This window comes from Martes martes (assembly GCF_963455335.1).
Source record: "Martes martes genome assembly, chromosome: 16".
NCBI lineage: Eukaryota > Metazoa > Chordata > Mammalia > Carnivora > Mustelidae > Martes > Martes martes.
This window is the reverse complement of record NC_137904.1, coordinates 52,177,606-52,199,941: the sequence shown is the minus strand read 5'-3', so window position 1 is coordinate 52,199,941 and position 22,336 is coordinate 52,177,606. Positions and strand designations below refer to the sequence as shown.

At 56.1% G+C, this 22,336-nt stretch overlaps 1 protein-coding gene across 1 annotated transcript in view; it reads left to right on the top strand.

The window, feature by feature from the left end:
• CACNG4 (calcium voltage-gated channel auxiliary subunit gamma 4) overlaps positions 1-22,336 on the top strand; it is a gene marked incomplete at both ends in the record, with an annotated part of 56,685 nt that overhangs the window by 23,466 nt on the left and 10,883 nt on the right. The gene's annotated exons all lie outside the window — the stretch shown is intronic.

Below are 22,336 nucleotides of genomic sequence, written 5' to 3'. Positions count from 1 at the left end.
TGTGCTTCCTTCCGGGCTAGGAGGAACGTGTCTCTGACTTCGCCCCCTCCAGCCTGCCACAGTGGGGTCTTATATAATGTGATCTCATCAAATTCGCGGGTTCCTCCCACACTCCAGGGGAGCACGCCGGGTAGGGGTGGGGGTGAGGGGGATTTCAGAAACTGTCTTAGGATTCTGCCTACCAGGTTCAGCGGAACTTGACTCAGAGTCCTGGCTGAGTCCCTGACTTCAGGGTGTGACCTTGGCGAATTCTTTGCGCGCCCTTTAAATCTGAGTCTCCTTATTTATCAAAGATGGGCAATCCTACCAGACCCAGGGCGCTGCGTGGGGGATTCGATCGGTTAGACAGGCAAGCGTGGCAGTTGCTAGGAGCTCAGGAAGGGGCGGCTCCCCACCTCCTTTGCAAGCGTGCTTCCCTCCTCGAGGAAGACTGGGATGGGTGGTGCGCCTGGCCCTGGAGCCCGAAGGTGTGGCTTAGCCCCCGCCCCATCTCAGGCAGGGCTCAGCTGTCCCACAGTTGCCGCTGCTCCTTCCCCTTCTCCTGAATGGTAAGCATCCCTGCAGCTTTGCCTGGTGAAAGGTGGAGATGAAATACGGTCCCCCACACAAGCAAACGAACAAAATGCTTGGGAAATGTCTTCCTCCCCATATAGTGTGAGGCGCGGTTCCCCTGTGCCCAGAAGCCAGATCCCATAGGAAAGGTCCAGGCCCCTCCTGGTTCTGAGCTGAGCAGCGGGAGTGGTGGTGTGCAGGTGGGGGGCCGATGTCTTTCCTCCTGTGAGATCACTTGTTGGTCCGTTTGGCACCTTCAGCGCATTCTGTCATGCTCCTCGTAAGCAGGGGTCTCACCCAGGGACTGCCCCTCCCCCACACAGCCCCCATGTACTAGCCCTGGGTATGGCCTGTCCCCTCCCAAGCACGTGTTGATGGTTCCGGGGTGTGTGAAGAGTCCAGAAGGTGTCTTACCAGCCGAGCACCAGAAACCTTGGAAGTTTAAGGCATATAATCTGGCCCTGACATTGAAGAGTACATACATCACAGATCTGCAGGATGGGCTTTCTTGCCCCTTCTTGCCAGTGGAATTCCACTGTCTACTCTGCCTTCTCTGCCTTTCCAGACCCACCTCCCACCACGCCGTCTGGGACTTTGTGGGACCATCCCCAGGGGGAGCCATGGCCCACCCAACTCTGTCCATTCTTCAAGAGTCATCTCAGAGGTGGTCTTTCCCATGAAACGTTAACCTCATCCATCCATCCATCCATCCATCCATCCATCTGTCCGTCCGTTCATTCAACCTAGCCTGGAGCCTGATGTAGAGACCTTTGGTCTGGTGGGGGCTTCTTGGAAAGATAACAGAGTGGGAGGGAGCTGTGGTGTTTGCACTGCTTTCCCTGAGCAAGATCAGCCTGGGTCCTGGGTCCCCCAGCCTGGGTTAGCCCAAAGGTGGACTTAGCGGGATGCTAAGAAGCGTCAGTTCCCTCCCTTGCACAGGAACTTTTTAGGCCTAATTTTGTGTGTTCTTTTTCTTTAGAAGGGCCTAATTACACAAACTCAGGGACCAACAAAATCTAGATCTGTTCCTGAGAGGGCTGTAGATACAAACATCACCCAAGCAGGACAACCCAGGAAGATGGGGGGGGGTCCCTGCCCTTGGGGACACCAAGAGACCCTTTATGAAAGAAGGTACCGGGTCCCCAAATGTAAAAGCAGTCCTCTGGGGGGAGCCCACTTTCCTCCAGCAGGTCTCCCGAAATCAAGCAGTCTGGGGGCAGAGACAGTGGGCTTCTGGCTCTGAAACAGAGCCAGTCTCCAGGGTTAGAGCTGGGGGTCCCCACTGGCTAAAGCCAGCCTGTTGCTCCTAGAACCTCAGTCTCCCCAGGCCAGGTACGTATCCCCCCAGGAAGGATCGTGAGTTATGTTTCCTTTCCTTACTCTACTCTCTAGCTCCCCAGGTAGCTGGAAAACACACTCATCAGTCTGACCTTTCAGCGTCCAGCCAGCGGTCCCGAACCATGTCAGCAAACACAGGGCCCTCCAAACCCGGCTGCCTCGGAGTTCCCCCAAAGGGAAGCCCAGACAGAACACCCATCCCGGCAATAGACATCCCCCCCACCACCCCCAGGCTCTGATTCGCTGTAAGAGACCTCATGGCTGTCCCTGAGGTGCTCTGCAGGCTGCCCTCCCCGCCTCACTCACCCGGAGGCCGGCTGGGCCCGAGGCTCGCAGCGGGGACTGCGAGCACCATGTCGGGGTTCGACATTTGCTGAGAGGTTCTCGCTCATTTATTAATGAGCGTTGGCAGCAACCCTGTGAATTAGGGCTCGGTTGGAGCCGGGGGCTCTGAGAGGCTGGCAGGCAAGGCTGCTGGCTTCCAGGAGTTTGACATCTGCCACGGTGACGCCCCAAAGGGCTTAGCTGCTCGAAGTCAAACATATGCGTTTGGGGGCAGAAGGCAGCTTCGAGCCCCTGCTGCGGCTGGTCTGGGTGCCCGGGACTGGTGCACACCTGTCCGTCTACCTTCTCCCCCATCGCCGTCCCACCCACGTGCCTGTCCACTCATGCGTGGGATGACACATCCCGTCATTCGGCGACAGTAGTGTCTCGAGGGTGGGCAGACACACGTGGAGAAGACACATCAGGCACGGGGCCAAGGACCTCTCGTGCTTTATCTAATCCTCCCGTCGGAGGCAGGTCCTGCAGTTATCCCGGCAGCTCGAAACCGGAAAATGAGGCACAGAGGGTTTAAGAAACTCACCAAATAGGAACAGCTCCTGTGGACTCAGCTGACTCCCAGATTGGTCCCCAGGTGTCCCAGTCCCGGTGACAACTCAGCTGGGAGTCTCCTAAGTAAAAATTGTCCACTCTGGAACCAGAAATCAGAGTTCGAAGCTTGGCCTCTCGGCTGCTTCTTGGAGTCTCAGTTTCCTTCTCTGTAAAATGGGGACAGGCGGTAAATCTAAGGGCTGTATGGCTGGGTGCCCGCACAAAGTCACTCTCCGCTGCCCCCCTCTCCCTTCTTGGAGGCTGACTGGTGGGCAGGTCATGAGCGAAAGAGTGGCAGCTCCAGGATGGGAGTAGGGGTGAGAAATGGGGGAGCCACGGCTTTGGCATGAGCAGGGTGGGAGCCATTTGCTGCCTGGATCACCCAGAAATCCATGGCCTTGGGAGCGGGGGTGGAGAGAGCCACCTTGCAATGTGCAGGAGGCTCCGTCCAACATCTTTATTTCTCTTTAACAAATTTCCCCTGGGCCAGTTTCAAATCAGGTTTATTCTGGTATCTCAAGGTATAAAGCCTCTAACTCAGAGCCATTAGATGTAACATATTCAGTCCTCCATGGGCACGGTGCTGGCTCCCGGCCACCGTGGCGCCGCTGACCTGGGTCACTGCACCTCCGCGAGCCTCATTCCCCTGGCTGTGACTCGAAGTGCCGGAGACGGGCGTCCTGAGCTTCCGTCCGCAGGCAGGGAGAGGTCCGGCCGGGGAACTGAAGGCTGTGCTGTTCCTATGTCTGGATCCGGATTTCAGGATTTCAATCGGGAGGAAAAATGGCTTACTGAATAATGAAAGCCTTACCATCACTCGGCGGCGGCTTCTCGGGGCACCCAAGGAAGTGCAGGCTTCTGAGCTCTGGCTGAGAAAGGTGGGGGGCAGGTGTCGCCAGGGCAGACAGATGGCTGGCTCAGGCTCTCCCAGGCGTCGACCCTGCCAGGGACTCAATCAGGAGCCCATACCTCCCATTTGTCGGTGTCTTCTCTGGATGGGCCAACCTGTCTCCTGAGACATCAAGATGAGGAGTGTTGAAAATGGGATCCAGCACGCCTGGGTGGCTCAGTGGGTTAAGCCTCTGCCTTTGGCTCAGGTCATGATCCCAGGGTCCGGGGATCAAGCCCCACATCGGGCTCTCTACTCAGCGGGGAGCCTGTTTCCCTGCCTCTCTGCCTACTTGTGATCTCTCTCTGTGTGTAAAATAAATAAATAAAATCTTTAAAAAAAAAAAAAAGGGGGATCCAGACAGGCTTCTGGGTTTTTCCTTTTTCCCTTTTGTCCCTCCCTATTTACGAGGTGGCAGTCTTTACTCTGGTTTTAGAGTTGGTTAAAATGGAGACTGGGTGACAGCCGGTCACCCTGGGTCCCCGGCCAGGCTGCCCAAGGATTCGCCTCTAGATCAGTCGTATTTATCATATTACAATCGGCTCATGCTTTCAGGATTTGTTGACTTAGGAGGGTTGATGACAAGCAGTGCATCCGTTGGCATCTTGTGAACAGAAGCTGTGTTTGACCTGCCAATGCCTTTGGGCTTTGCGAGTGGAAATTCTGTGCCTTTTCTGGAAATTTTCACCCACTGGTGGGCAAGACGGTTGGGAACGCAGAGCACCTTTCCCATGTGGACGTGGAACCGGGGGGCCGGGAGGGAAGAGTGATCCACTCCCCCCCATGTCCCCAATCCCATAGAACCTCCCTTTGGAGAGAGTTCATTGCAATCCAACTGATCGAGTGGACCGGAATAGGAGCTCAAGATTCAAAGACAAGTGCAGAACCTGGTCGTCTGGCTCAGGGAGGAGACAGGTCGTAAATACAAAGCAGGAAGGTACAGGGATAGGGGTGTGCACCGAGCACTATGTGGCCCCAAAACAGAAGGTGGAGGTGGGTCGAGGAAGCCAGGAGACTCGCGGTCAACAGGAATCAGCCGTGATGGCCAGCATGCCCGAACTTTGTCCCGCAGGAGGTAGAAAGTCACCGATGGTACTGTGGCCAGCCCCGTGTCCCCCCGACCACCGCAGCAGGTGATTTTGAGGGAGGCAGTGACAAGAATACCAGTTAAGAGAAAGGCCACGCTAACCCAGGGGAGGTTGGGGGGTGTGGAGGGACGGGAGTGATGGGCCTGGGGTTATCCCGAAGGGGTCACGTTGCAAGATCGGCTGGTGGATGGGAGATAGGCAGGGAGACGAAGAGGGAGGAGCCGGGGTGCCTTCAGTGAAGACCCCCCAGAGGGTAAGGACAAAACCACAGTGGGAGGAGACAGAGGGTAACCAGGGGTGAGAGGAGAGTGTACGTGTGAGCCATGCCATCCAGGTGGGGGTGTCCACCAAGGGGGAGTCACTGGGTCTGGAGTCGGAGAAGCTGTGGCCTGGGGAGTTCAAGGTTCCTGGGGTGTGCAGACAGGACTTGCAGGCAGACAGGAAGTGGACAGCCCTGGCAGTGGGGGCGGGAGGAGACCTGGAGAGAGTGAGAACCATCGGAGGGAAATTAGGAGTGCCCCCCTTCCCAGGCAGGCAGCTCCTTTTCAGCATCAGGGACCGGCCCCCCAGTGCCACTGCCTGCCTCAGGCTCCATTTCCAAATCTGTTTCATCTGCAGGCGCTGCGCACGTCCTTCTCCCTCACCCAGGCTCTGCGTTCCCGTCTGAGCCCTTCGGCACATATTTCCAAGGACACACGGTCATCCTCTTGGTGGGTCCACTTGGGTCCCCGGCCTGGGACATACAGAAGCTAGTGAGAGGGAGGTGCCCCTGAGATGGTCCAGGTAGCTCACGGAACATTCTGGCAGATGGGTTAGGACCGCCCCCCCCGGCCCTTGCACTGCCAGCAAGTGCCTGTCTACCCACTGACGTATTACATAGCATCCGAGCTGGTAGTAGAGCTGGGTGTTTAAGCGCTCGGGCTCTGAAGTATGCTTGCCTGGGTTCTAATTCCAGCTCTGCACTTAGGGTTTGGGCAGCCCCGGGCAAGTCCCTTAGCCCCTCAGGGCCTCAGTTTTCCCATCTGGAAAATGGGGTTGATGATAAATGCAGAACCCACAAGAGCAGGTTATAGGAGGACTCAGTGAGTTAAAACATAAATTGCTTAGGACGGGGTGAGCCTCGGCACGTGTTAGCTGCTCCTGGTGGTGGTCCTTGTAGCAATGGTGGTAGTCAGTGTGGGAGCGCCTGCTCCTGCCCCGAGTGGCTCCCTTCTGCAGACTTTGGTCCTGCGTCCCTCGCTCATCTCTGCGGACTGGCAAGAAACCAGGGCACCTGCACGCGATCAGGATAGAGGAGGTGCAAATTCAGGCTGCCCGGCTGGGTGGACTTCAGACAGCAGGCTTTGTTTAGATGAATTAGGGAGAGGACCGGCCCCTCCACCCTGACTGACTTACAGTGGGCCTGGGAAGGGATGGGGGTCCCAGATGTAGAAGCCCATGGAGATGATATGAAATCGGTGATGTGAAGACACTGATTGCCTTCCTAATCAGGTGACAGATGTGGCTCCTAGGTACGCGCTTCTTGTGGACCCCACCAGGCCTCCCCCCAGGCTCCCTGCGCGCAGAACCCTGTTGCTTGAGGGGCCTCTCCTCTCCCCCTTTGTGTCTTCCGCCAGCATTTCTCTTGCTTAATGGTGAGACGCTGGGATATGGCTTCCCATAAACTTTTATCCTCCCCATAAACGGTCTGCTTGAGTCACAATGATAGTTGTTCTGCTCCCTTCCTGGGGGTTTCTCCGTCGTAGCCAGTGACACTAGCTCACAGACAGCTTGGAGCTGCCATGTCCCAGCCCACCAACGCCCTGCTTGTGGGCCCTGCTGTGCCTTGGAGGGAGGGAAGCTGGCTTTTATATTTTCTCCCCCACCATGTAAGCAAAAGCCCCAGGCCTTAGCTCCCAATCTCCTAGAAGAAGCCAAGGCCTGTTGAGCTGAGCCCAGGAGCCCTGGCTGGGAGCCAGGAGGGCCAAGGGTCTAGGATGGCTGCTCTAGAAGGGCGTGAGCATGGCCTCTGGGGCCAGCTAGGGAGGACAAGTGAAGGCGAGGGGCAGGTCTCCCAGGTCCTGAGTCTGGGCGTAGCTGGGAGGAAGTTGGTGAAACAGCCCCAGGAAGGCCACCATGGATGATAAGGACAGGGGCAGAGATGAGCCTTGGGGAACCCTTCCTCTCTGCCCCAAGTCAGCGGGTGACCTTGAGGGAGGCTCCTGTCCCAGAGCCTGGATTCCAGTTGGCCTCCCTGCCTCCACTCTGCCCCCCACCCTGAAGAGGGACAGACCTCCCTATAAAGCCATCTGATCATATCCAAGAGCTGATTTAACACTTTCCCACGGTTCCCTGGAGCCCCGAGGCCCTGCCAGCTCCTCCCCACAGCCCTCCACCTGCAGCCACATGCATGCAGGGGCCTCCTTGTACCTCCACGGACGGGCCTCACCAGTGCAGCGTCCCCGGTCTGCGGCGTCTGCCCTGTCTTCCTCCTTCGGGGCTCAGCGGCCGTGTCGGTTCCACGGGCCACTTCCCTGACTCTGTTGCAGGCTCTCTGGCCCCCTTGGTGCCCACTCCAAGTCGAGAGAGGCTGCTGCCTGCCCGCCGTAGCCCAGGGCCCAGGCCAGTGCCTGGCATACGGCAGGTCGTGGGGACGCGGGTGATGACCCGAATCGAGGAGGCCCGGGTGGCGGTGGACACCAGACTGTGGGGCCCTGGGAGGGGGCATGGAACGGACATGCTCTGCTGACTCCAAAGAGGAGTGGAAGGTCCAGGGACCAAAAATAGAGAAGCCCTTTCTGGGGAGCTGCCAGGCAGGACCGTCGGGTGCTCTGGGGTTGGGGACAAAGGGGCAGGTCACCAGGGGGGGCTGATCAGCCCAGGTGCTCTCAGTCTGGTCTAAGCCCATGATTTGGGGGCTCCTCACCAAGTCACCCGGAAACACTGGGGTCCCAGCAGGTGAGGGAGAATTTTAGCCTGGCGCTCTGGACCTCAGGTGCTGGCTGTAGCGAGAGGGATCTTTTTTTTTTTTTTTAATTTATATATTTACTTATTTGAGAAAGAGAGAGAGCAAGCATGCACACGACTTGGGGGAGGGGCAGGCAGAGAGGGAGAGACTCTTTAGCAGACTCCACGCCCAGCATGGAGCCCGCTGCCCAGCACGACCCTGACATCATGCCCTGAGCCCAAATTAAGAGTTGGATGCCAGACCGAGGGAGCCACTCAGGCGCCCCAGTAAGAGGGATCTTAAAAGCTGGGTTTGCACCTGGCTTCCGGCTGCCCTAGGGGAGCTGTTCCCTCCAGCACCCAGGGTGCTCTGAGAGGGCGTCTGGGCCCCACAGACCAGCCCATCCGCACCAACAGACAATGCCGGTGACCTGGCAGGTGTGCGCCCTCCAAGACGCCGGTTCTCCCTGCCTCTCATCTTTCCTCTCTCTCCCTTGTTCTGTTCTCAAATTGAAGGAGGAGGCAGGGAGGCACAGCGGTGAGAGTCTGGTGCCAGGGTCCGACAGGAACAGAATCCTGGCTGGGGGCTCAATTACCTCCGGCAGTTACTTGCCCACTGAGAGTCTTGGTTTCCTCATCTGTAAAATGGGTTCCCAGGCGCTTTTTCTACTTCCGCGGTTACTTCAAGGCTTTCATGAGGGAACGGGAGGAGCTTAGCACAGGGCTTTGCAGGAGGTCTGTGCTCGACCGAAGCCATCCCTGATTAGTCCCTGGGCAATGAGGCTAAGGGAAAGCGAAGTCATAAGAGTCGGGAAGGTTTTGCTCGCTTGAAAGCGCCAATATCACAGCTATATGAAGACAAGGAAAAATCTGTGTCAGTCCTGATCGGGAACAAACCTGGTCTGCTCCCTTCTCCTAGTAGGACCAGCTGTCTCTCTGACACTAGAACAGAGTTGATTATAAGAACAACTTACGTGTCTTAAACACTCGCAGTGTCCCGGGCACCGTGACATCTGAAGATGGCATTAACTTGTTTAACCCCCCAAACAGCCCCCTGAAGAGTTTCCCATTTATGGTCCCATTTCACAGATGATGAAAAATGAGGCACAGAGAGGTTAATGGGGACCCACAATCACACAGCTGTGCGACAGAGCTGGGACAAAAACCCAAGCAGCATAATTTCATAACCCCCCAGCTCTGCTGTATTTGGCCACGAGATGATCGAGATCAGTGGGCATCACCTTGACTCGGAGGCCCTGCAGGGGGTGGAGGGGAGGAAAGTACTGTGATCGATTAGCAATGTCTGCCATGGCCTTGAGACGGAAGGACTCAGCTCCGTGCTTGCCACCTACTCGTCATGAGCCTTGACATCACTGACGTCCTAGCAGGAGCCCCTCATTGGGCTCTGTGCTTGGTGGGGAGTCTGCTTGGGATCTCTTCCTCTGCCCCTCCCCCGACTAGTGTGCGTGCCTGAGTGCATGAGCTCTCCCTCTCTCTCAAATAAATAAACCTTTAAATAAATAAATAACTCAAATAAATAAGTAATTCTTGGTGTGGGGGCTGCTCTGGACCTCGCACAGCCTGCCCCCACTAGTCACCAGTAGCACTGAGTTCCCCCAGGTTCTGACAATTAAGACGGTCTCCAGACAGTGTCTCCTGGGAGGCAAAGTTGCCCCCGGTTGAGACCCCCTTAACTGGAGCAGGCAGCGGGGGATGGGTGAGAAGAGCACTGAACTCAGAGTCAGGAGACCTGAATTCTAGGCTTGCCTGGCACCAACCAGCCCATCACCATGGAAACGGCCCAGACTTCAGGTTCTTAATGTGTAATGTGAATGGGATGAAAGGGATGGTCCCAAGACTCCCTTCTAGAAGTTTATGATTCCACACTATGATTCTCCTTCCCTCGCCCGGGCCCTTCAATTAAGACTCTTGGGTTATTGGAGCATAACTTTCCAGAGATCTGCAGAGGCAAACCAGCAGAGAAGCCTGGAATCTGCCGAGAGATGTTTCACCCTCTCGGAGCTCTGGATTTGCTCCTCATTAAAAGAAAGAAAGAGGGAGAGAGACAAAGAACAAAAACCTGAACCTCGATACTGAGATTTCATCCAAGCAGCGGTTCCCAAGCAGATACAAGTAGAAGAATCACAATCACTGAACCCCCATTTCCCTGCGTGAGGAGAAAAAAAGGAGCTATGGGTTGGGGACGTCTCCCCGGCTCTGTTCAATTATGAATCTCGGCAGGAAGCCTGGAAAAATCCCGGCCCACCCAGGAGCGAAGTGTTGGAGGAGGCGTGAGGCTGGCGATGGGAGCTCTTGACGGACTCACCGAGGGACGTGAGGAATTTGGGATGGCGCGGAGGCCGGGCTCCCATCTCCTGCCCAAGGGCCGGGGTGCGTGGGCAGGAGCGGGGCCGGGAGGATGGGGCCTGGGGCAGGCGGCGGCAAGAGCCATCTCTGAGGTCCTCACAGCAGGCTTATGGGGAAGGAGACTTTGTCCAAGGACCTGGTTTATTGGCCAGCAGGTAGGAAGGTCTTTTTTATTGGGATGGAGGAGAAACCACTATTTATGGGGAAACTTCTCCACGCTGGCCTCAAGGGGTGTCATTACCTTATTCCTCACGGAATAAGGAGGCACGTGGGTATCCCCTCTTTATAGATGAGGAAGCAGAGACATACATAATTGTATAATTATAATGGTGTATAATTAACGGACTGGCCTGATGAGGGCTTTTCGCAGGGGACTGAGACCTCGAGAGGCGAAGTTCACAGGACACACGGCCTCCACCCGGCAGCATAGGGACAGGCGTTCAGCGTTCCTGTCTGCAGACACAACATCCCTCCCGTGCCCCGGACTCTCTGGTCGCCCCAGAGCCTACGCTCATCTTTGTATCTTGTCAAAGCATCACACACGTGTCCTGAGGAAATGAAGTAGGAGCCGGGCTTCGGAGCCCGCCCAGACTGGGTGGGAATCTCTTTCCCCTGGCGCACAGAAACCAGCTTCTTCTGGCTGGATCCCAAAAGAGGACTTTTTCGGTTGTGGAGGGTGCCAGGGATTGAGGAAGTTTGGCAGCAGAAGTTTGGCAGAACACCCCGTTCGTGAACTCCCCAGTGTCCCTTGGCCCCTAGATCCCCTCTGCTCCTCATCCAAAATCCAAAATCCCAAGAGAGCTTTCGGCTGGTCCAGCTGTGTGTCCAGGATTCCTGGCTGAGGCAGGGCCATCCAAAGTGGCCACCGTGGAGAAGCCTGTGTGAGGGACCCATTCCCAGAGAAAGGGGCTCCCCACGGGTACACCCCAAAAGTACCTCAGAACCTCGGATGGGCTCAGTGCCAGGCGCACGGCCTCTCCCCATCTTCCGCTCCTCTGGGCAAGCCCATGAGCCTTAGAATCCGGGTCCTGGAAACCTGCCTCAGTTTACCAGAGCAGCTTTGCTCTCCAGGTCCCGGCTTCATAGAGACAGAGTTTGAGGGCAGAAATAGAGTTCTCTCTGGGAATCCCACTACCTGGGGGACAGAGCTTGAACTAGAACCCCAGCAGACACTGAGCTGGAGTCTTACCCCCTTTGGAAATAGGTCCCGTCTTCCTTCTGTGGCTGATGACAAGAGTGACCTCTCACAGATGCTCCGCTAGGGCTCTCCCAGTCAAGAGAAACATCCTTTTGCACCTACCCACTAGCTCACCTGGACTGCTAGAGGGAGGAGGCGTCTTGGAGCTAGAGCCCCACGCCGCCAGCCACCATCTGGTTATGCAGACAAGACCAGAGGGAGGAGGCCTGGGGTCCAAGTCGCTGTGGAATCCATTCTTCTCTGTTGGCACCCGTCACTCCTCAGCGTGGCCCCCTCCTTGTGACTGACGGTGGGCGGGGGTGAGCCAGGCTGAGTCCCGGGTCCCCCGCTGGCCTCCCCGCCCCGCGCTCCTGGCAGCGGCCACACTGAGCGGCCGTGGTCGTCTGGCAGCTGCAGGAAGCTGTGACTCTGGGCCAGGGTGTCAATACGTCCCCTCCTCACAAGGCGCTTCAGTGAGAGGGGAGGGATGAAGGGAGCTTGTTAATCCTGGGGGAGCGGAGCCTGCCATCTCCTGGGCAGCTGGGTTCCTCCAGGATGAAAACAAGACCCCCAAGGGACCCCCAGGCAGGGCCACAGACCTAACAGGTCAACCGACACCCAGCCGGGTTGGGAATAGAGTCGGAGCCATGCGGAGCCTCGGGGGACGATGGCTCCCTGCATTAGTCATGAGGAAACCGTTCCATTCCAGTCGCACAAAATCTCCCAGCGGCACGTCGGAGCCAATGCATGAAATCCAGTCCCCTTGCAGGGTGACGCAGGCATGCCCGTGACGGCAGCCCCACAGACCTTTCTCAGCCTCCCTTCCTCCTGGCCAGGCATGCTTTCTTCCAAAACACGCTCCCTGGAGCAGTCCCAGACACCCCCATCCAGCCCTTCTCTCTCGTTCTTGGAAACTCCATGAACCCCGTACTTCCCTCAAGGCACGGGTCACTGGCTCACTTGTTTTAAGGTGATGGGGATATGTTCGTGTCCCCAACTGGGCTGTAAGTTCCTGCCAGCAGGACCAATGTCTTTGGGCTCCCACAGGGCCTGGCATCTACCAATGAATACTGAAGTAAAAGAAAGGACGAGTGTGGGGTGCCTGGGAGGCTCCGTCGGTTAAGCGTCCGACTCTTGGTCTCGGCTCAGGTCACGATCTCAGGGTCGTAAGATCGAGCCCAGCATCAGGCTCCACACTTGGCATGGAGTCTGCTTGGGATTCTTTCTCCCTCTCCCTCTGCCTTCCCCTCTTCTATAAAATAAATAAATAAATCTTTAAAAAAGGAAGGAAGGAAGGGTAAAGGTCAAAGGGATGAACCATGTCTCTATCAAAAGAAAGACCCCCACAGATCCTCGAGGCACCTCAGTGACTAACCTAGGGCTACGCAGAGAAGGGAAGAGCACATATGAAACATGTCCCAGCCACTGGTGGCCGGTGTCATGATGCCCAAGGAGGCGGCACAGGCTCTGAACCCCCACGGCCATGGAGAGGGCATGGAAGGCTCTGGTCTGGTCTGAAGGCATCTCCAAGAAACTATATATTCGCCCTCACAACATCCTCAGGATTTATACTCTTCTCAAAGTGCCCTGACCAACATGGGGCTCATTGGGCCTCCCTTTGGCTCTGAAAAATCATAAAAATATTTCTCCATTTTCCAGACGAGGAGAAGCTTTCCTGGCTTCCGCTCGGCAACCCGGGTCAGGTCCTCCATGAAGCGCTCTTTGAAACTCCGGCCTCCTCCTTCAGACCTCTCCCCTCAGCCATAATTGACTGTGTAACTGGAAAGCTCCGGAATGCCAGAGGCCACGTCCGCCTTGTTCTCCTCTTGTATCATTATTACTGGAACAGAGACACGCTAAAACGTATAATGTCTTCAACTTCCTAGAAGTGGATTTATGGCTCACGGAACAGTTCAAAGTGGATAGGCCTCCTAGTGGGCAGCTTTCCCTCATAGTTGGATCCAGGGACTCTGGTCCTTTCTGGCACGTGGCTCCCTGTGCCGTGGGGATGGAGGGGCGCACCCGTTTCTCCAGAGCTTTGTCCAGAAAGAGCACACATCGCCTCCACTCACACTCCATTCACCACCTCGGTCACTCTGCCTCATCTAACAGCAAACATGGCGGCCCTGCGTTTCAGTAAGGAAAGGACTCAAGTAGTTAGCGCCATCCCCGAGCTTTCCAGTTACCATTTCTCTAGGGCAGCCCAGAGAGTGGTTCCCCAACCGCCCGCCTCGTTGCTGCTGGAGAGAAACCAGCCCGTAGGAGGACACCGGAGCGTGCCAAGTGGGAAATCACAGTTACCAGGAAGGTTCTCTGGAGACAGGCGTAGAGGGGGAGGAATCATGAGGGGAACCCTGAGAGGGGATTACGGGAGCAGGGGCTGGAGAGGTGGGAGAAGTGTGGAGACTTTCGGGTCCAGGCCTAGACACCTGGCCATGTGTCCCTCACCCTGTGTTATGAGCCCCCGTCCTCAGACTCTCATGTTGAAGTCCTAACCCCAGTACCTCAGAATGTGACCTTATTTGGAGGTTGGGTCTTTACAGAGATAATCAAGTTAAAATGAGGTGCTTAGGGCAGGCCTCCAATTGTAGGACCGCTGTCCTCGTGCAAAGGGGAAATATGGAGACGGACACACACACAGGGAGAACACCGTGGAAGGTGGAAGGCGGGAATCAAGGCAAGGCCTCAGAGGCCGCGGGAAGCCAAGAATTCGGGCAAACGGCCACCGCTAGGGGAGTGGATTCCCCTCAGAGCCCTCGGAGGATCCAGCCCTGCCCTCCCCTATCTTGGCCTCCGGGCTCCGGCAGTGAGACACCGAGAAATTCTGTGGGCCTGGCCATGCAGTGTGGGATACTTCGTGACAGCAATCCCGGAAAGGAGTACAGGCTGCCTGTCCGTGCTGAAACCATCTTGCCCAGGTCCCTTCCGGCCTGGCCTCTAGTCCCTCATCTGCAAACACGTCGAAGGATGGGACACAGGGTCTCCCCACACGAAGGGCCCTGCTCACACAGCCCTGTGCTGCCTTTCTTCTCCCTACACCCCTCATGACCCTCACCCCACACACCTCCTTTGAGGAGCGGCCACAGCCCGCCGGGGCCTCCCAACAAGTCACCCCCTGTGAAGACTGTGCAGTAAAGCCCCATCTCCCCGCTTACCACGTGAGACCCGCACACCCGGCCCAGCCTCTTCAACCCCCTCTGCTACTCTCCACCCATGCCGCGCCCCGTGGTTCCAGAACACAGGGCTGGCTGACCTGTGCCCTTTCGCCCCCTTAACCCGTGCCCTGTGCTCGTGCTGCCCACCACAACGCCTCCCATGTCCACATCAGCGCCCCTCCAAATTCCTAGCCTCAGCCAAGCTCTGCCCTCAAGCTCTCCCACCCCCATTACCACTGTCCTGACGGATCTGGGGCCCTGGAGGGCCCTGCCTCCAGCTCGAGCACCCCACTTTCTGGCGCAAAGCTCATCCAGCCACTCCCACCAGCCACTGCCCCTTTGCCCAAGAGTCCAGGAAAACAAGTTTTCCTGCCACTAAAGAGTGTCAGGGACCCATACGTCTGCGTCACGCTCCAACCAATCAGAACTCCTTGTAGCTCTGAGACTGCACCGTGTCCTTCTGCCTCCAAAGTGAGGGAGGTAAAGGCTTGGCTGCTGAAGTCAAGTGGCCTGGTTCGAATCCTGGCTGGGACACTTAGTAGCAAATGGGATTTGTTGTCCTATCTAGCTCAGAGGCTTAGTAGGAAGGTGAAGTGAGCTAATAAGTGACAGGTGCTCCCCAGAGAGCCTGGCACATAGTAGGTGCTAAGTAAATCCTTGCCGCTCTTCTTGCCACAAGGATAATATTCGTCCCCACCTCCCCGCCCCCCATTAGCCTGGCCAAAGCCTGGCTGCCTCTCCATTCTCCACTTACTCTGCAAGGTCCTGGGTCCTTTCTAGAAAGGCCTCCAGTCCTCCAAGCTGTTCCCGCCCTTCCCGCGGGAAGTCAGGGTTAGGGTTGGGGACCAGCTGACAGATACGCAGCTCTGGAAAGACCCTGCAGGGGAAGCAGTCCTGGTGGGTCATCGGCACCGGGGACCGGGAGATGCAGGCTCTCTCTGAGCTCCTGCCACGTGTCCCACCCCGAGGTGGGACCCCCACTTGGCCCTTGGACCAGGGCCGGGACCGGCATGTGATGGCCCAACTTGCAGTGCACAGTCCAGCCACCCGTCCTTAATCTGGACTCGTTAGGAGACAGCATCCCAGATTATTGTCCATGGAGAAAAATAAGTGCTGTTCAACTAGTTTCCAACACATAAGCTGATTTAGACGGGTCTGCTGGGATGTGCTGGCCCACAGGTGGGACTCACCGTCACGTCCTCGTCAGCAGCTGGGCCTCCTCTGGGGTTTTCCAGTCCTCAGATTGACCGGGGATGTCGAGGAGGGCTGGGGCTGGGGCTGATCTACTGTCATGGGTCCGAGCAGCCTCTGCAGGGGCGTCGGTTCCCAGATGTGGGCCTTATCCCTGAGCTCCCCCACCCCAGACCTCAGCTTTGAGCTCAGCCAGAACTTCAGGATGAGAACCTACATCTAAGACACCTCTGATGCCTTCCGCTGCCTCCCGGCCCCCGATCACCCCCCGGGATGATACTCACAGTGATTTCTCCGAGTGTCTCGTGCTGTGGGTGCCCGCAGCCGAGAGCTTGCTCCGTGAGGGCAAGGACGGGGCCTCACTCAGACCCGAAGCTCCAGCACCTGGGCCACGCTTAGCACACGAGAGTGAAAATCCTGTTGGGGGATGACCGAGGTAGGAGAAGCCCAGCTCAGCACCTCCTTCCACTGGGCCCTTTGCGCTCTATGCTCACACTCATCCTGTCCTCGAGCCAAAGGGACCCTGCCGTGTCAGGCCGCCTTCTCTGAGCCTCCGGCCGTCCCCGCTCACCCACAGCTGCCTTTTCCAAGGCCTGGACATGACTTTGCCTCTGGCTTCAGTGTCAGGAGACCATTTCCTGGAGGCTAACCCGGCGCTCTTGGTGGCTATGACGTTGCACGTCCTGACCCGTCCTGGGGAGGAGGACCAGCAGCCCACGCTGCATGAGAAGCCCCCCACGTTTGCCGAGGGGTCTCGAGAACGTAGCGCCAGGGAGGAACACGCGATGAGACGTCAAGAAGATGGATTCCAGGCGCCGCCGCCCCGCCACACGCGCTCCGGGCGTCCCCCAAGCCTCTGCTTTAAAATGGAGCAAAGGAGACTCTCCAGCTAAGGGAGAAGGCCCAGGCTTTCCTAATTGGACCTCGGCAGGGCGGCCTGGGGAGCAGACCTTCCAATGTCTCTCAGCTCCTTTCTTCCATCTTCAAGAAAGCGTTATTGCAAAGATGAAATGAGCCGGTGCATGGCACATGCTCAGCCCATCACCTTTTTCACCATAGCCTGAGCCCGGGGCTTGGATGCAGGGGGTGTATCTTGGGAGGCGGTCCTAGGGGGTGGGCACGGTGATGGGGAGGCGGCGGCGCTGGTGAGAGCAAAACCCAGATTAGAGGGGAAGCAAGCCAGTGCCAGGGGCGTCCCTGAGTTGACCATCACTTGACTCGGTCCTCTTGGAACCTGCCCCCAGAAGCAGGCAGCATGGACCCCCAGGAGGGGGGATGGGCATTTTACCCACCAGCTCCCCCCACCCTCCGAGGTGGGGAGGGGGAAGGATTGTCATCATCCCTCCATCTCAGTCTTCCAGCTCCATGCGTGGGCGTGAAGTCAGGCTCTCCCCACCCCACCCCACCCTACCCCCACAACCTACCCAGTGCCCTGGGAGAAAAGCCAGAAATGATGGGTGCGGCCGAAATGAGGTGTCAGCGGGTGACCCGTGCGTGGAGCTGGCTGCTGCATGGATGAAAGGCTGGAGTGAGAAGCCAGCGGAGAAGTATTGGGGGGGTGGTTAACAGGTGTCTGTACCCAGTAGGTGTGGTGGCTGCCGCCAGTGTTTGTGAGGCTCGAGGAAGTCATACTTATGGAAATGCTTTGCACGGGGTGGAGGAGTACGGAACGATCCCCTTCGGTGTGGTCGTCCTCTACCAGTCTTTCCTCCAGGATTCCCCTGTGACAACAGAGCTCCGAAGTGGCCTGTTGCGGAGCTTGTGTCAGACGCTGGCCTTCCGGAAAGGACGTGTCCAGTGACCGTCTCCTCCCACTTTGCACTGAAAATCCTACATCCCCATAATCAACCCCGCCACGTCGTGGGGGCCACACCCCCTGGTTGCCTGGTCGGGGGGGCATCACCGGGATGATCAGCACAGCGCGGGGGAGGGGACACTGGGGACGCTCCCCCAGGAGAGGCTCTAATGCCTCCCACACGGTCCCACGCCCGAGGTCCACACCGAACTCACTAGTGGTCGCATCTGATCGGATCTGTGGTCATTCCGGAAGGACCCTCCCATCATCACTAAGAATCAAAGATTCTGTTTCTTTTCTTTCTTTCAGTAACCCCTACTGGTTCATGTTTTGGCACTGTAGGAAATTCAGAAAAAAAAAAATGTAAAGAAGAAAACTTTAATTCGCTCATAACCCTATCACCCAGAGATAAAACACTGCACCTTTCAAGGATATTTCTTTCCAAATGTTTCCTATGCCTTTAGAAATCGCTTTAACAAAAGTGGTCTAGATGTCTGTAGATGAATGACTGCGTTAACCTGTGCACACAATTTTATCTTTTCTTTTTTTTTAAGATTTTTTTAAAGGATTTTATTTATTTATTTGACGAGAGAGCAGGGGGAGCAGCAGGCAGAGGGAGACGCAGACTCCCCACGGAGCAGGGAGCTTGAACTCATATTTTTTCTACACAAAACAGTTCTAGAATCTTTGAACAGGAGAGGCTCCCTCTGGCCCAGTTCCTGAGTTTTGTAGATGAAGAAATAACTCGTCTGGGGCCATGTGACAAACAAAGTAGTTTCCTGACCCCAGGAAGGAGAGGATCCCCAGGAATGTCTCAGTGCTCCTGCAATGTGGCCTGGCCAGGATGTCGTCATTAACCACCCGACATGTCACTTAATAGATAACTTGGCAAATAACCTGTTCACGGAGAGAGAGCACATGTGAAGTGGATTGGAAATGGCCTTCTCTTACCTCTTGTATCAGCCATTCATTTTCTCCCTATCGGATGCATTGGGCCAACACTAACAAAATTAAATTTGACAGGAATAAATGTGAAGGCCCTAGGAATAAACACCCCATTCAACAAAAACAAGTTGGGGGAGGTGTTCCAGTTCTTGAGAAAAACTTCTGAGAGCCCGAGTTGACACCAGGTCCCATTAACAGAAGCATAGAGTCCAAAGGAGAGGAGGGGACAGCTCTGCTGTGCTCTGAAACATTGGGTTTGGTCGTGGGAGCCGAGAGTTGGAAGCTGCCCCAAAGAAGGGAGCTGGGTTGGAGACGTCTCTTGGAACCATCGATAAAGAAATGACTGAAGGAACTGAAGATGTCTGACCTAGAGGTGACATTCATTTAAGGGAAATACCCAAATCCTTGACTCTAGGGGAAGGGAGCAATCAATCTCTTTCACTCTCCATACCCCAATGACAAGTGGCGCCTTCTTCTCCACAGACCTCCTTCTTTAGACTAGGTTTGGGAATAAGGTTGATGGGGGTGGGGGTCAGATATCCTGCCTGTTAATAAGGTCCGCTAGGGGAGGGGTCTGGTCTCAAATGTTGGCAGGTGGTGGGTCATTGCTTGTCCTCAGCTTCGGACCTCACCTGCAAATCCTGGGCAGCTGGAAAAGCAGCTTTGACTTCCATCCTGTCAGACACATTCAGTGATTCGAAGGTCCGCGCACGGCAAAGGGATTCTTTCATTCCTAGAGCTTGTGAGTCGCACCAGTGGAGGGAGGCAGGAACTTCAGGAAGTTCAAAGTTAAAGCTGTTCAAAAATGGAATGCCTTGGGGAGGTGATGAGGTCCCCGTGGCCAGCAGGTACCAAAATGCGAGAGAATCAGGAGAGGATCTGGGACCCCGATGGGGACTGGCCAAGTTGCTTTGGAAGCCTGGGCCTGAGAGACCACAGGAGTTTCACTCCAGCACACTTAACAAGGAGGTGCCCTGTGAACCCGACTTCTTAGTCTTCGCCCACAGGCTCCCACAACTGACTGAGGAGCAGTAGGATGGAACACGACCTTGGGCAGGACGACTTCACCTTTCTGTAGGGCTGCGGTCCCCCCTGGGGAGTGAAGGAGGCACGCTGCATTTTCTCCCACACAGCACAACACGTGTATGAGCTTCCTAGGGCCACCATGACAAATTGTCACGAACTGGGTGGGTGGGAACAACAGAAATGTCTTGTCTCCCAGTGGTGCAGGCCGGAAGTCTAAAAGCAAGGTGTCGGCAGGGCTGTGGCCCCTCTGGGACATTGGCAGGATCTTTCCTTGCCTCTCCCTAGCTTTGGGGGGTGGCGGGTAATTCTTGGCATCCCTTGGCGTGTAGACATGTCACTCCAGGATCTGTCTCTGTCTCCCCATGACCTTCTCCCTTGTGTGTGTCTCTTTCCACAGTCCCCCCCTTTTTTTTAATAAGGACACTGGTCCCCGAATTCAGGTCCCACCCGAATTCAGCGTGACCTCATCTTAACTTGCTTAGGTCTTCAAGACCCTCTTTCTTTTTTTTTTTTTTTTAAGATTTTATTTATTTATTTGACAGATCACAAGCAGGCAGAGAGAGAGGAGGAAGCAGGCTCCCTGCTGAGCAGAGAGCCCGATGCGGGGCTGGATCCCAGGACCCTGAGATCGTGACCTGAGCCGAAGGCAGAGGCTTAACCCACTGAGCCACCCAGGTGCCCTATTTCTAAACAGAGTCACATTCACGGGTACCAGGGGTTAGAACTTTAATAATCCATCTTTCAGGGGGACATAATTCAACCCCCAACAATGCCCATCCCTTCTGTCTGTGGATAAGGGCTCAAAGTGGAAGGAGGGAAGGAAGGAAGAAAAGAAAGGGAAACTAGTCAACGCACAATGCGTGTGTGGATTCAACGTCCCTCGGAGCGTAATAGGATGTGGTGGGATTCCCAGTGTGTGCACATGGCCCCAAGAAAGGGATTCTGTGGGCCAACTGAAATGACAAACCATGACTGTGGGTGGCTATGCAACCACGAAGAAGAACGGCTTTTAAAAACTGTCGATACATTGGACAGTGTGAGTTCTATGTACAGATTCCAGCCAATATTAACTCTCTCTCCTAAATGTAGAGTTGAGGGCAGCAAGACGTACTACAGGAGCATGTGGAGCAAAGATATCCGTACGCAAGCCAACAGGTCAAAACCCGAGTGTTGTTTTCAGGTTGAATATATCAATATATTTCTTTCCTCGTTTCTACCAAGGGCATGTTTTCCTTTCACGCTGTCAGTGCCGGAGCGAGCTTCCTGGCCTAGACGCTAGGGTTTCTGGCTAGGATTTCCAGCAACTGTTGGATTCGTATCAACTTGTTATTTTTTATTAAAAATAGACAAAAGTTTTTTCTAGAAGTTAAATCTATAGGTACTGGCCTGGAAGGATGTTTGTACATATTGTTAAATGAGAAATGCAGGTTATGGATTGACGCATAAAGCATAATTCCATTCAAAAAATAGGCATCTTCGGGGCACCTGGGTGGCTTAGTGGGTTAAGCCTCTGCCTTCGGCTCAGGTCATGATCTCAGCATCCTGAGATCGAGTCCCGCATCGGGCTCTCTGCTCAGCAGGGAGCCTGCTTCCTCCTCTCTCTCTGCCTGCTTGTGATCTGTCTATCAAATAAATAAATAAAATCTTTAAAAAAAAAATGGGGGAACCTCACGTAGGTGGACTCGTGCCGGAGCGCACACAGAGGAAGACGTGGGGAGACACACATGGTTGGTCTCTCGAAAACGAATCTGAAGAGATATTATTTACTTTTTCATAGTCAACTTACTATTTGACTTGTTTCCAACAAGCACATGTGATTTGGTGATTTCATTGAGGCCCATAAAATGACCCAAAAAAGGTGAGTGGGGAGAGGGAAGAACGGTAGAGGGTTCGGCCTGCCTCGCCCACCTGGAAAACACTTTGTGTTTCCACAATCACCCCGGCTCTGGGCGGGGGGAGCCCGGCCCGAGGGGAAGGTGTGGCTGGTCCCCTCTGGCCTCCGTGGGACCCGCTGATGCCCACCCTTGTGCTCTCTCCTCTCACTCACGACCTCTCGTGCTTCTCCACTGACCCAGGTGCGCAGGGAGGAGTCAGGACCCACGGAGTAAAGGGTGGGAGGTTTCTGGGTCCGGTAGCAGCGAGCCTCTCCTGAGCCCTCGCCGGGGCCCAGGAACATCTGAGTGCCGTTCAAGTGTTGCCCTTCGTGATTCTTCTGACATCCCTAGGACACAAAGCGTGCAGTCGTTCCCATTCTACAGATGAGGACGTGGAGCCGTTCTCGCGTGGCCCGGCACAGCGGACACTGTCAAACCCTATCCCACTCAGGGCATGACCTCTGAGACCCACGGTCTGTCCTCCTACTGCTCCCTGACCAAATCCAGCCCACCTACCAATGGGTCCTCGAGGGCCCTGGGCCTTCAGAAAGCGGGGGTCCTCCCCCAGCTCCCCGGCTTTCTGGAGGCAGCAGCTAAGGCAGAGGGGACAGCGTGGGGAGGCCGCAGGCGAGCCGGCTGATCGGAAGACGGGTGGAAGGGCAGCGTGCCCCGAGCTCGTCAGGGGCCTCTCGTGATTGGAAGCACCGAGAGACGGATGCCGGCCTGGCACATGCCCTGCTTCTGACTCTGCTTCCGACTGAGAGGTCAGGCTGGGCTGTGGGAGGCCCGCGGGGTGCTTGGCAGCAGCTGCAAAACAAGAACTGGCCCCAGGTGGAAACAGCCCCAGCCAAGCGGCGTTGTCAAGACAAGCTCCTTGCCGAAGCAGGGAGGCCGAGCTGGGCGTGAGGGGCTGGGCGGGCAGGGCAGGGCCTGACACCCTGGGGGCCCCGCTCTCCACCTGTGTCCACTTCTGTGCTGGGCGTTCCCAGACTACAGGGGAGCAGGGGCCAGGCGAGCAGGGCAGAAGCTTCTGGAAGGAAGGCCTGGCCTCTCCTCCTGCAGCTGCAAAATTACCCTGGGTGTCCTGCCTCCCCCTCTGCGGAGGCTACCTCTCGGAGCCGGGAAGGGAAAGCAGGCAGGA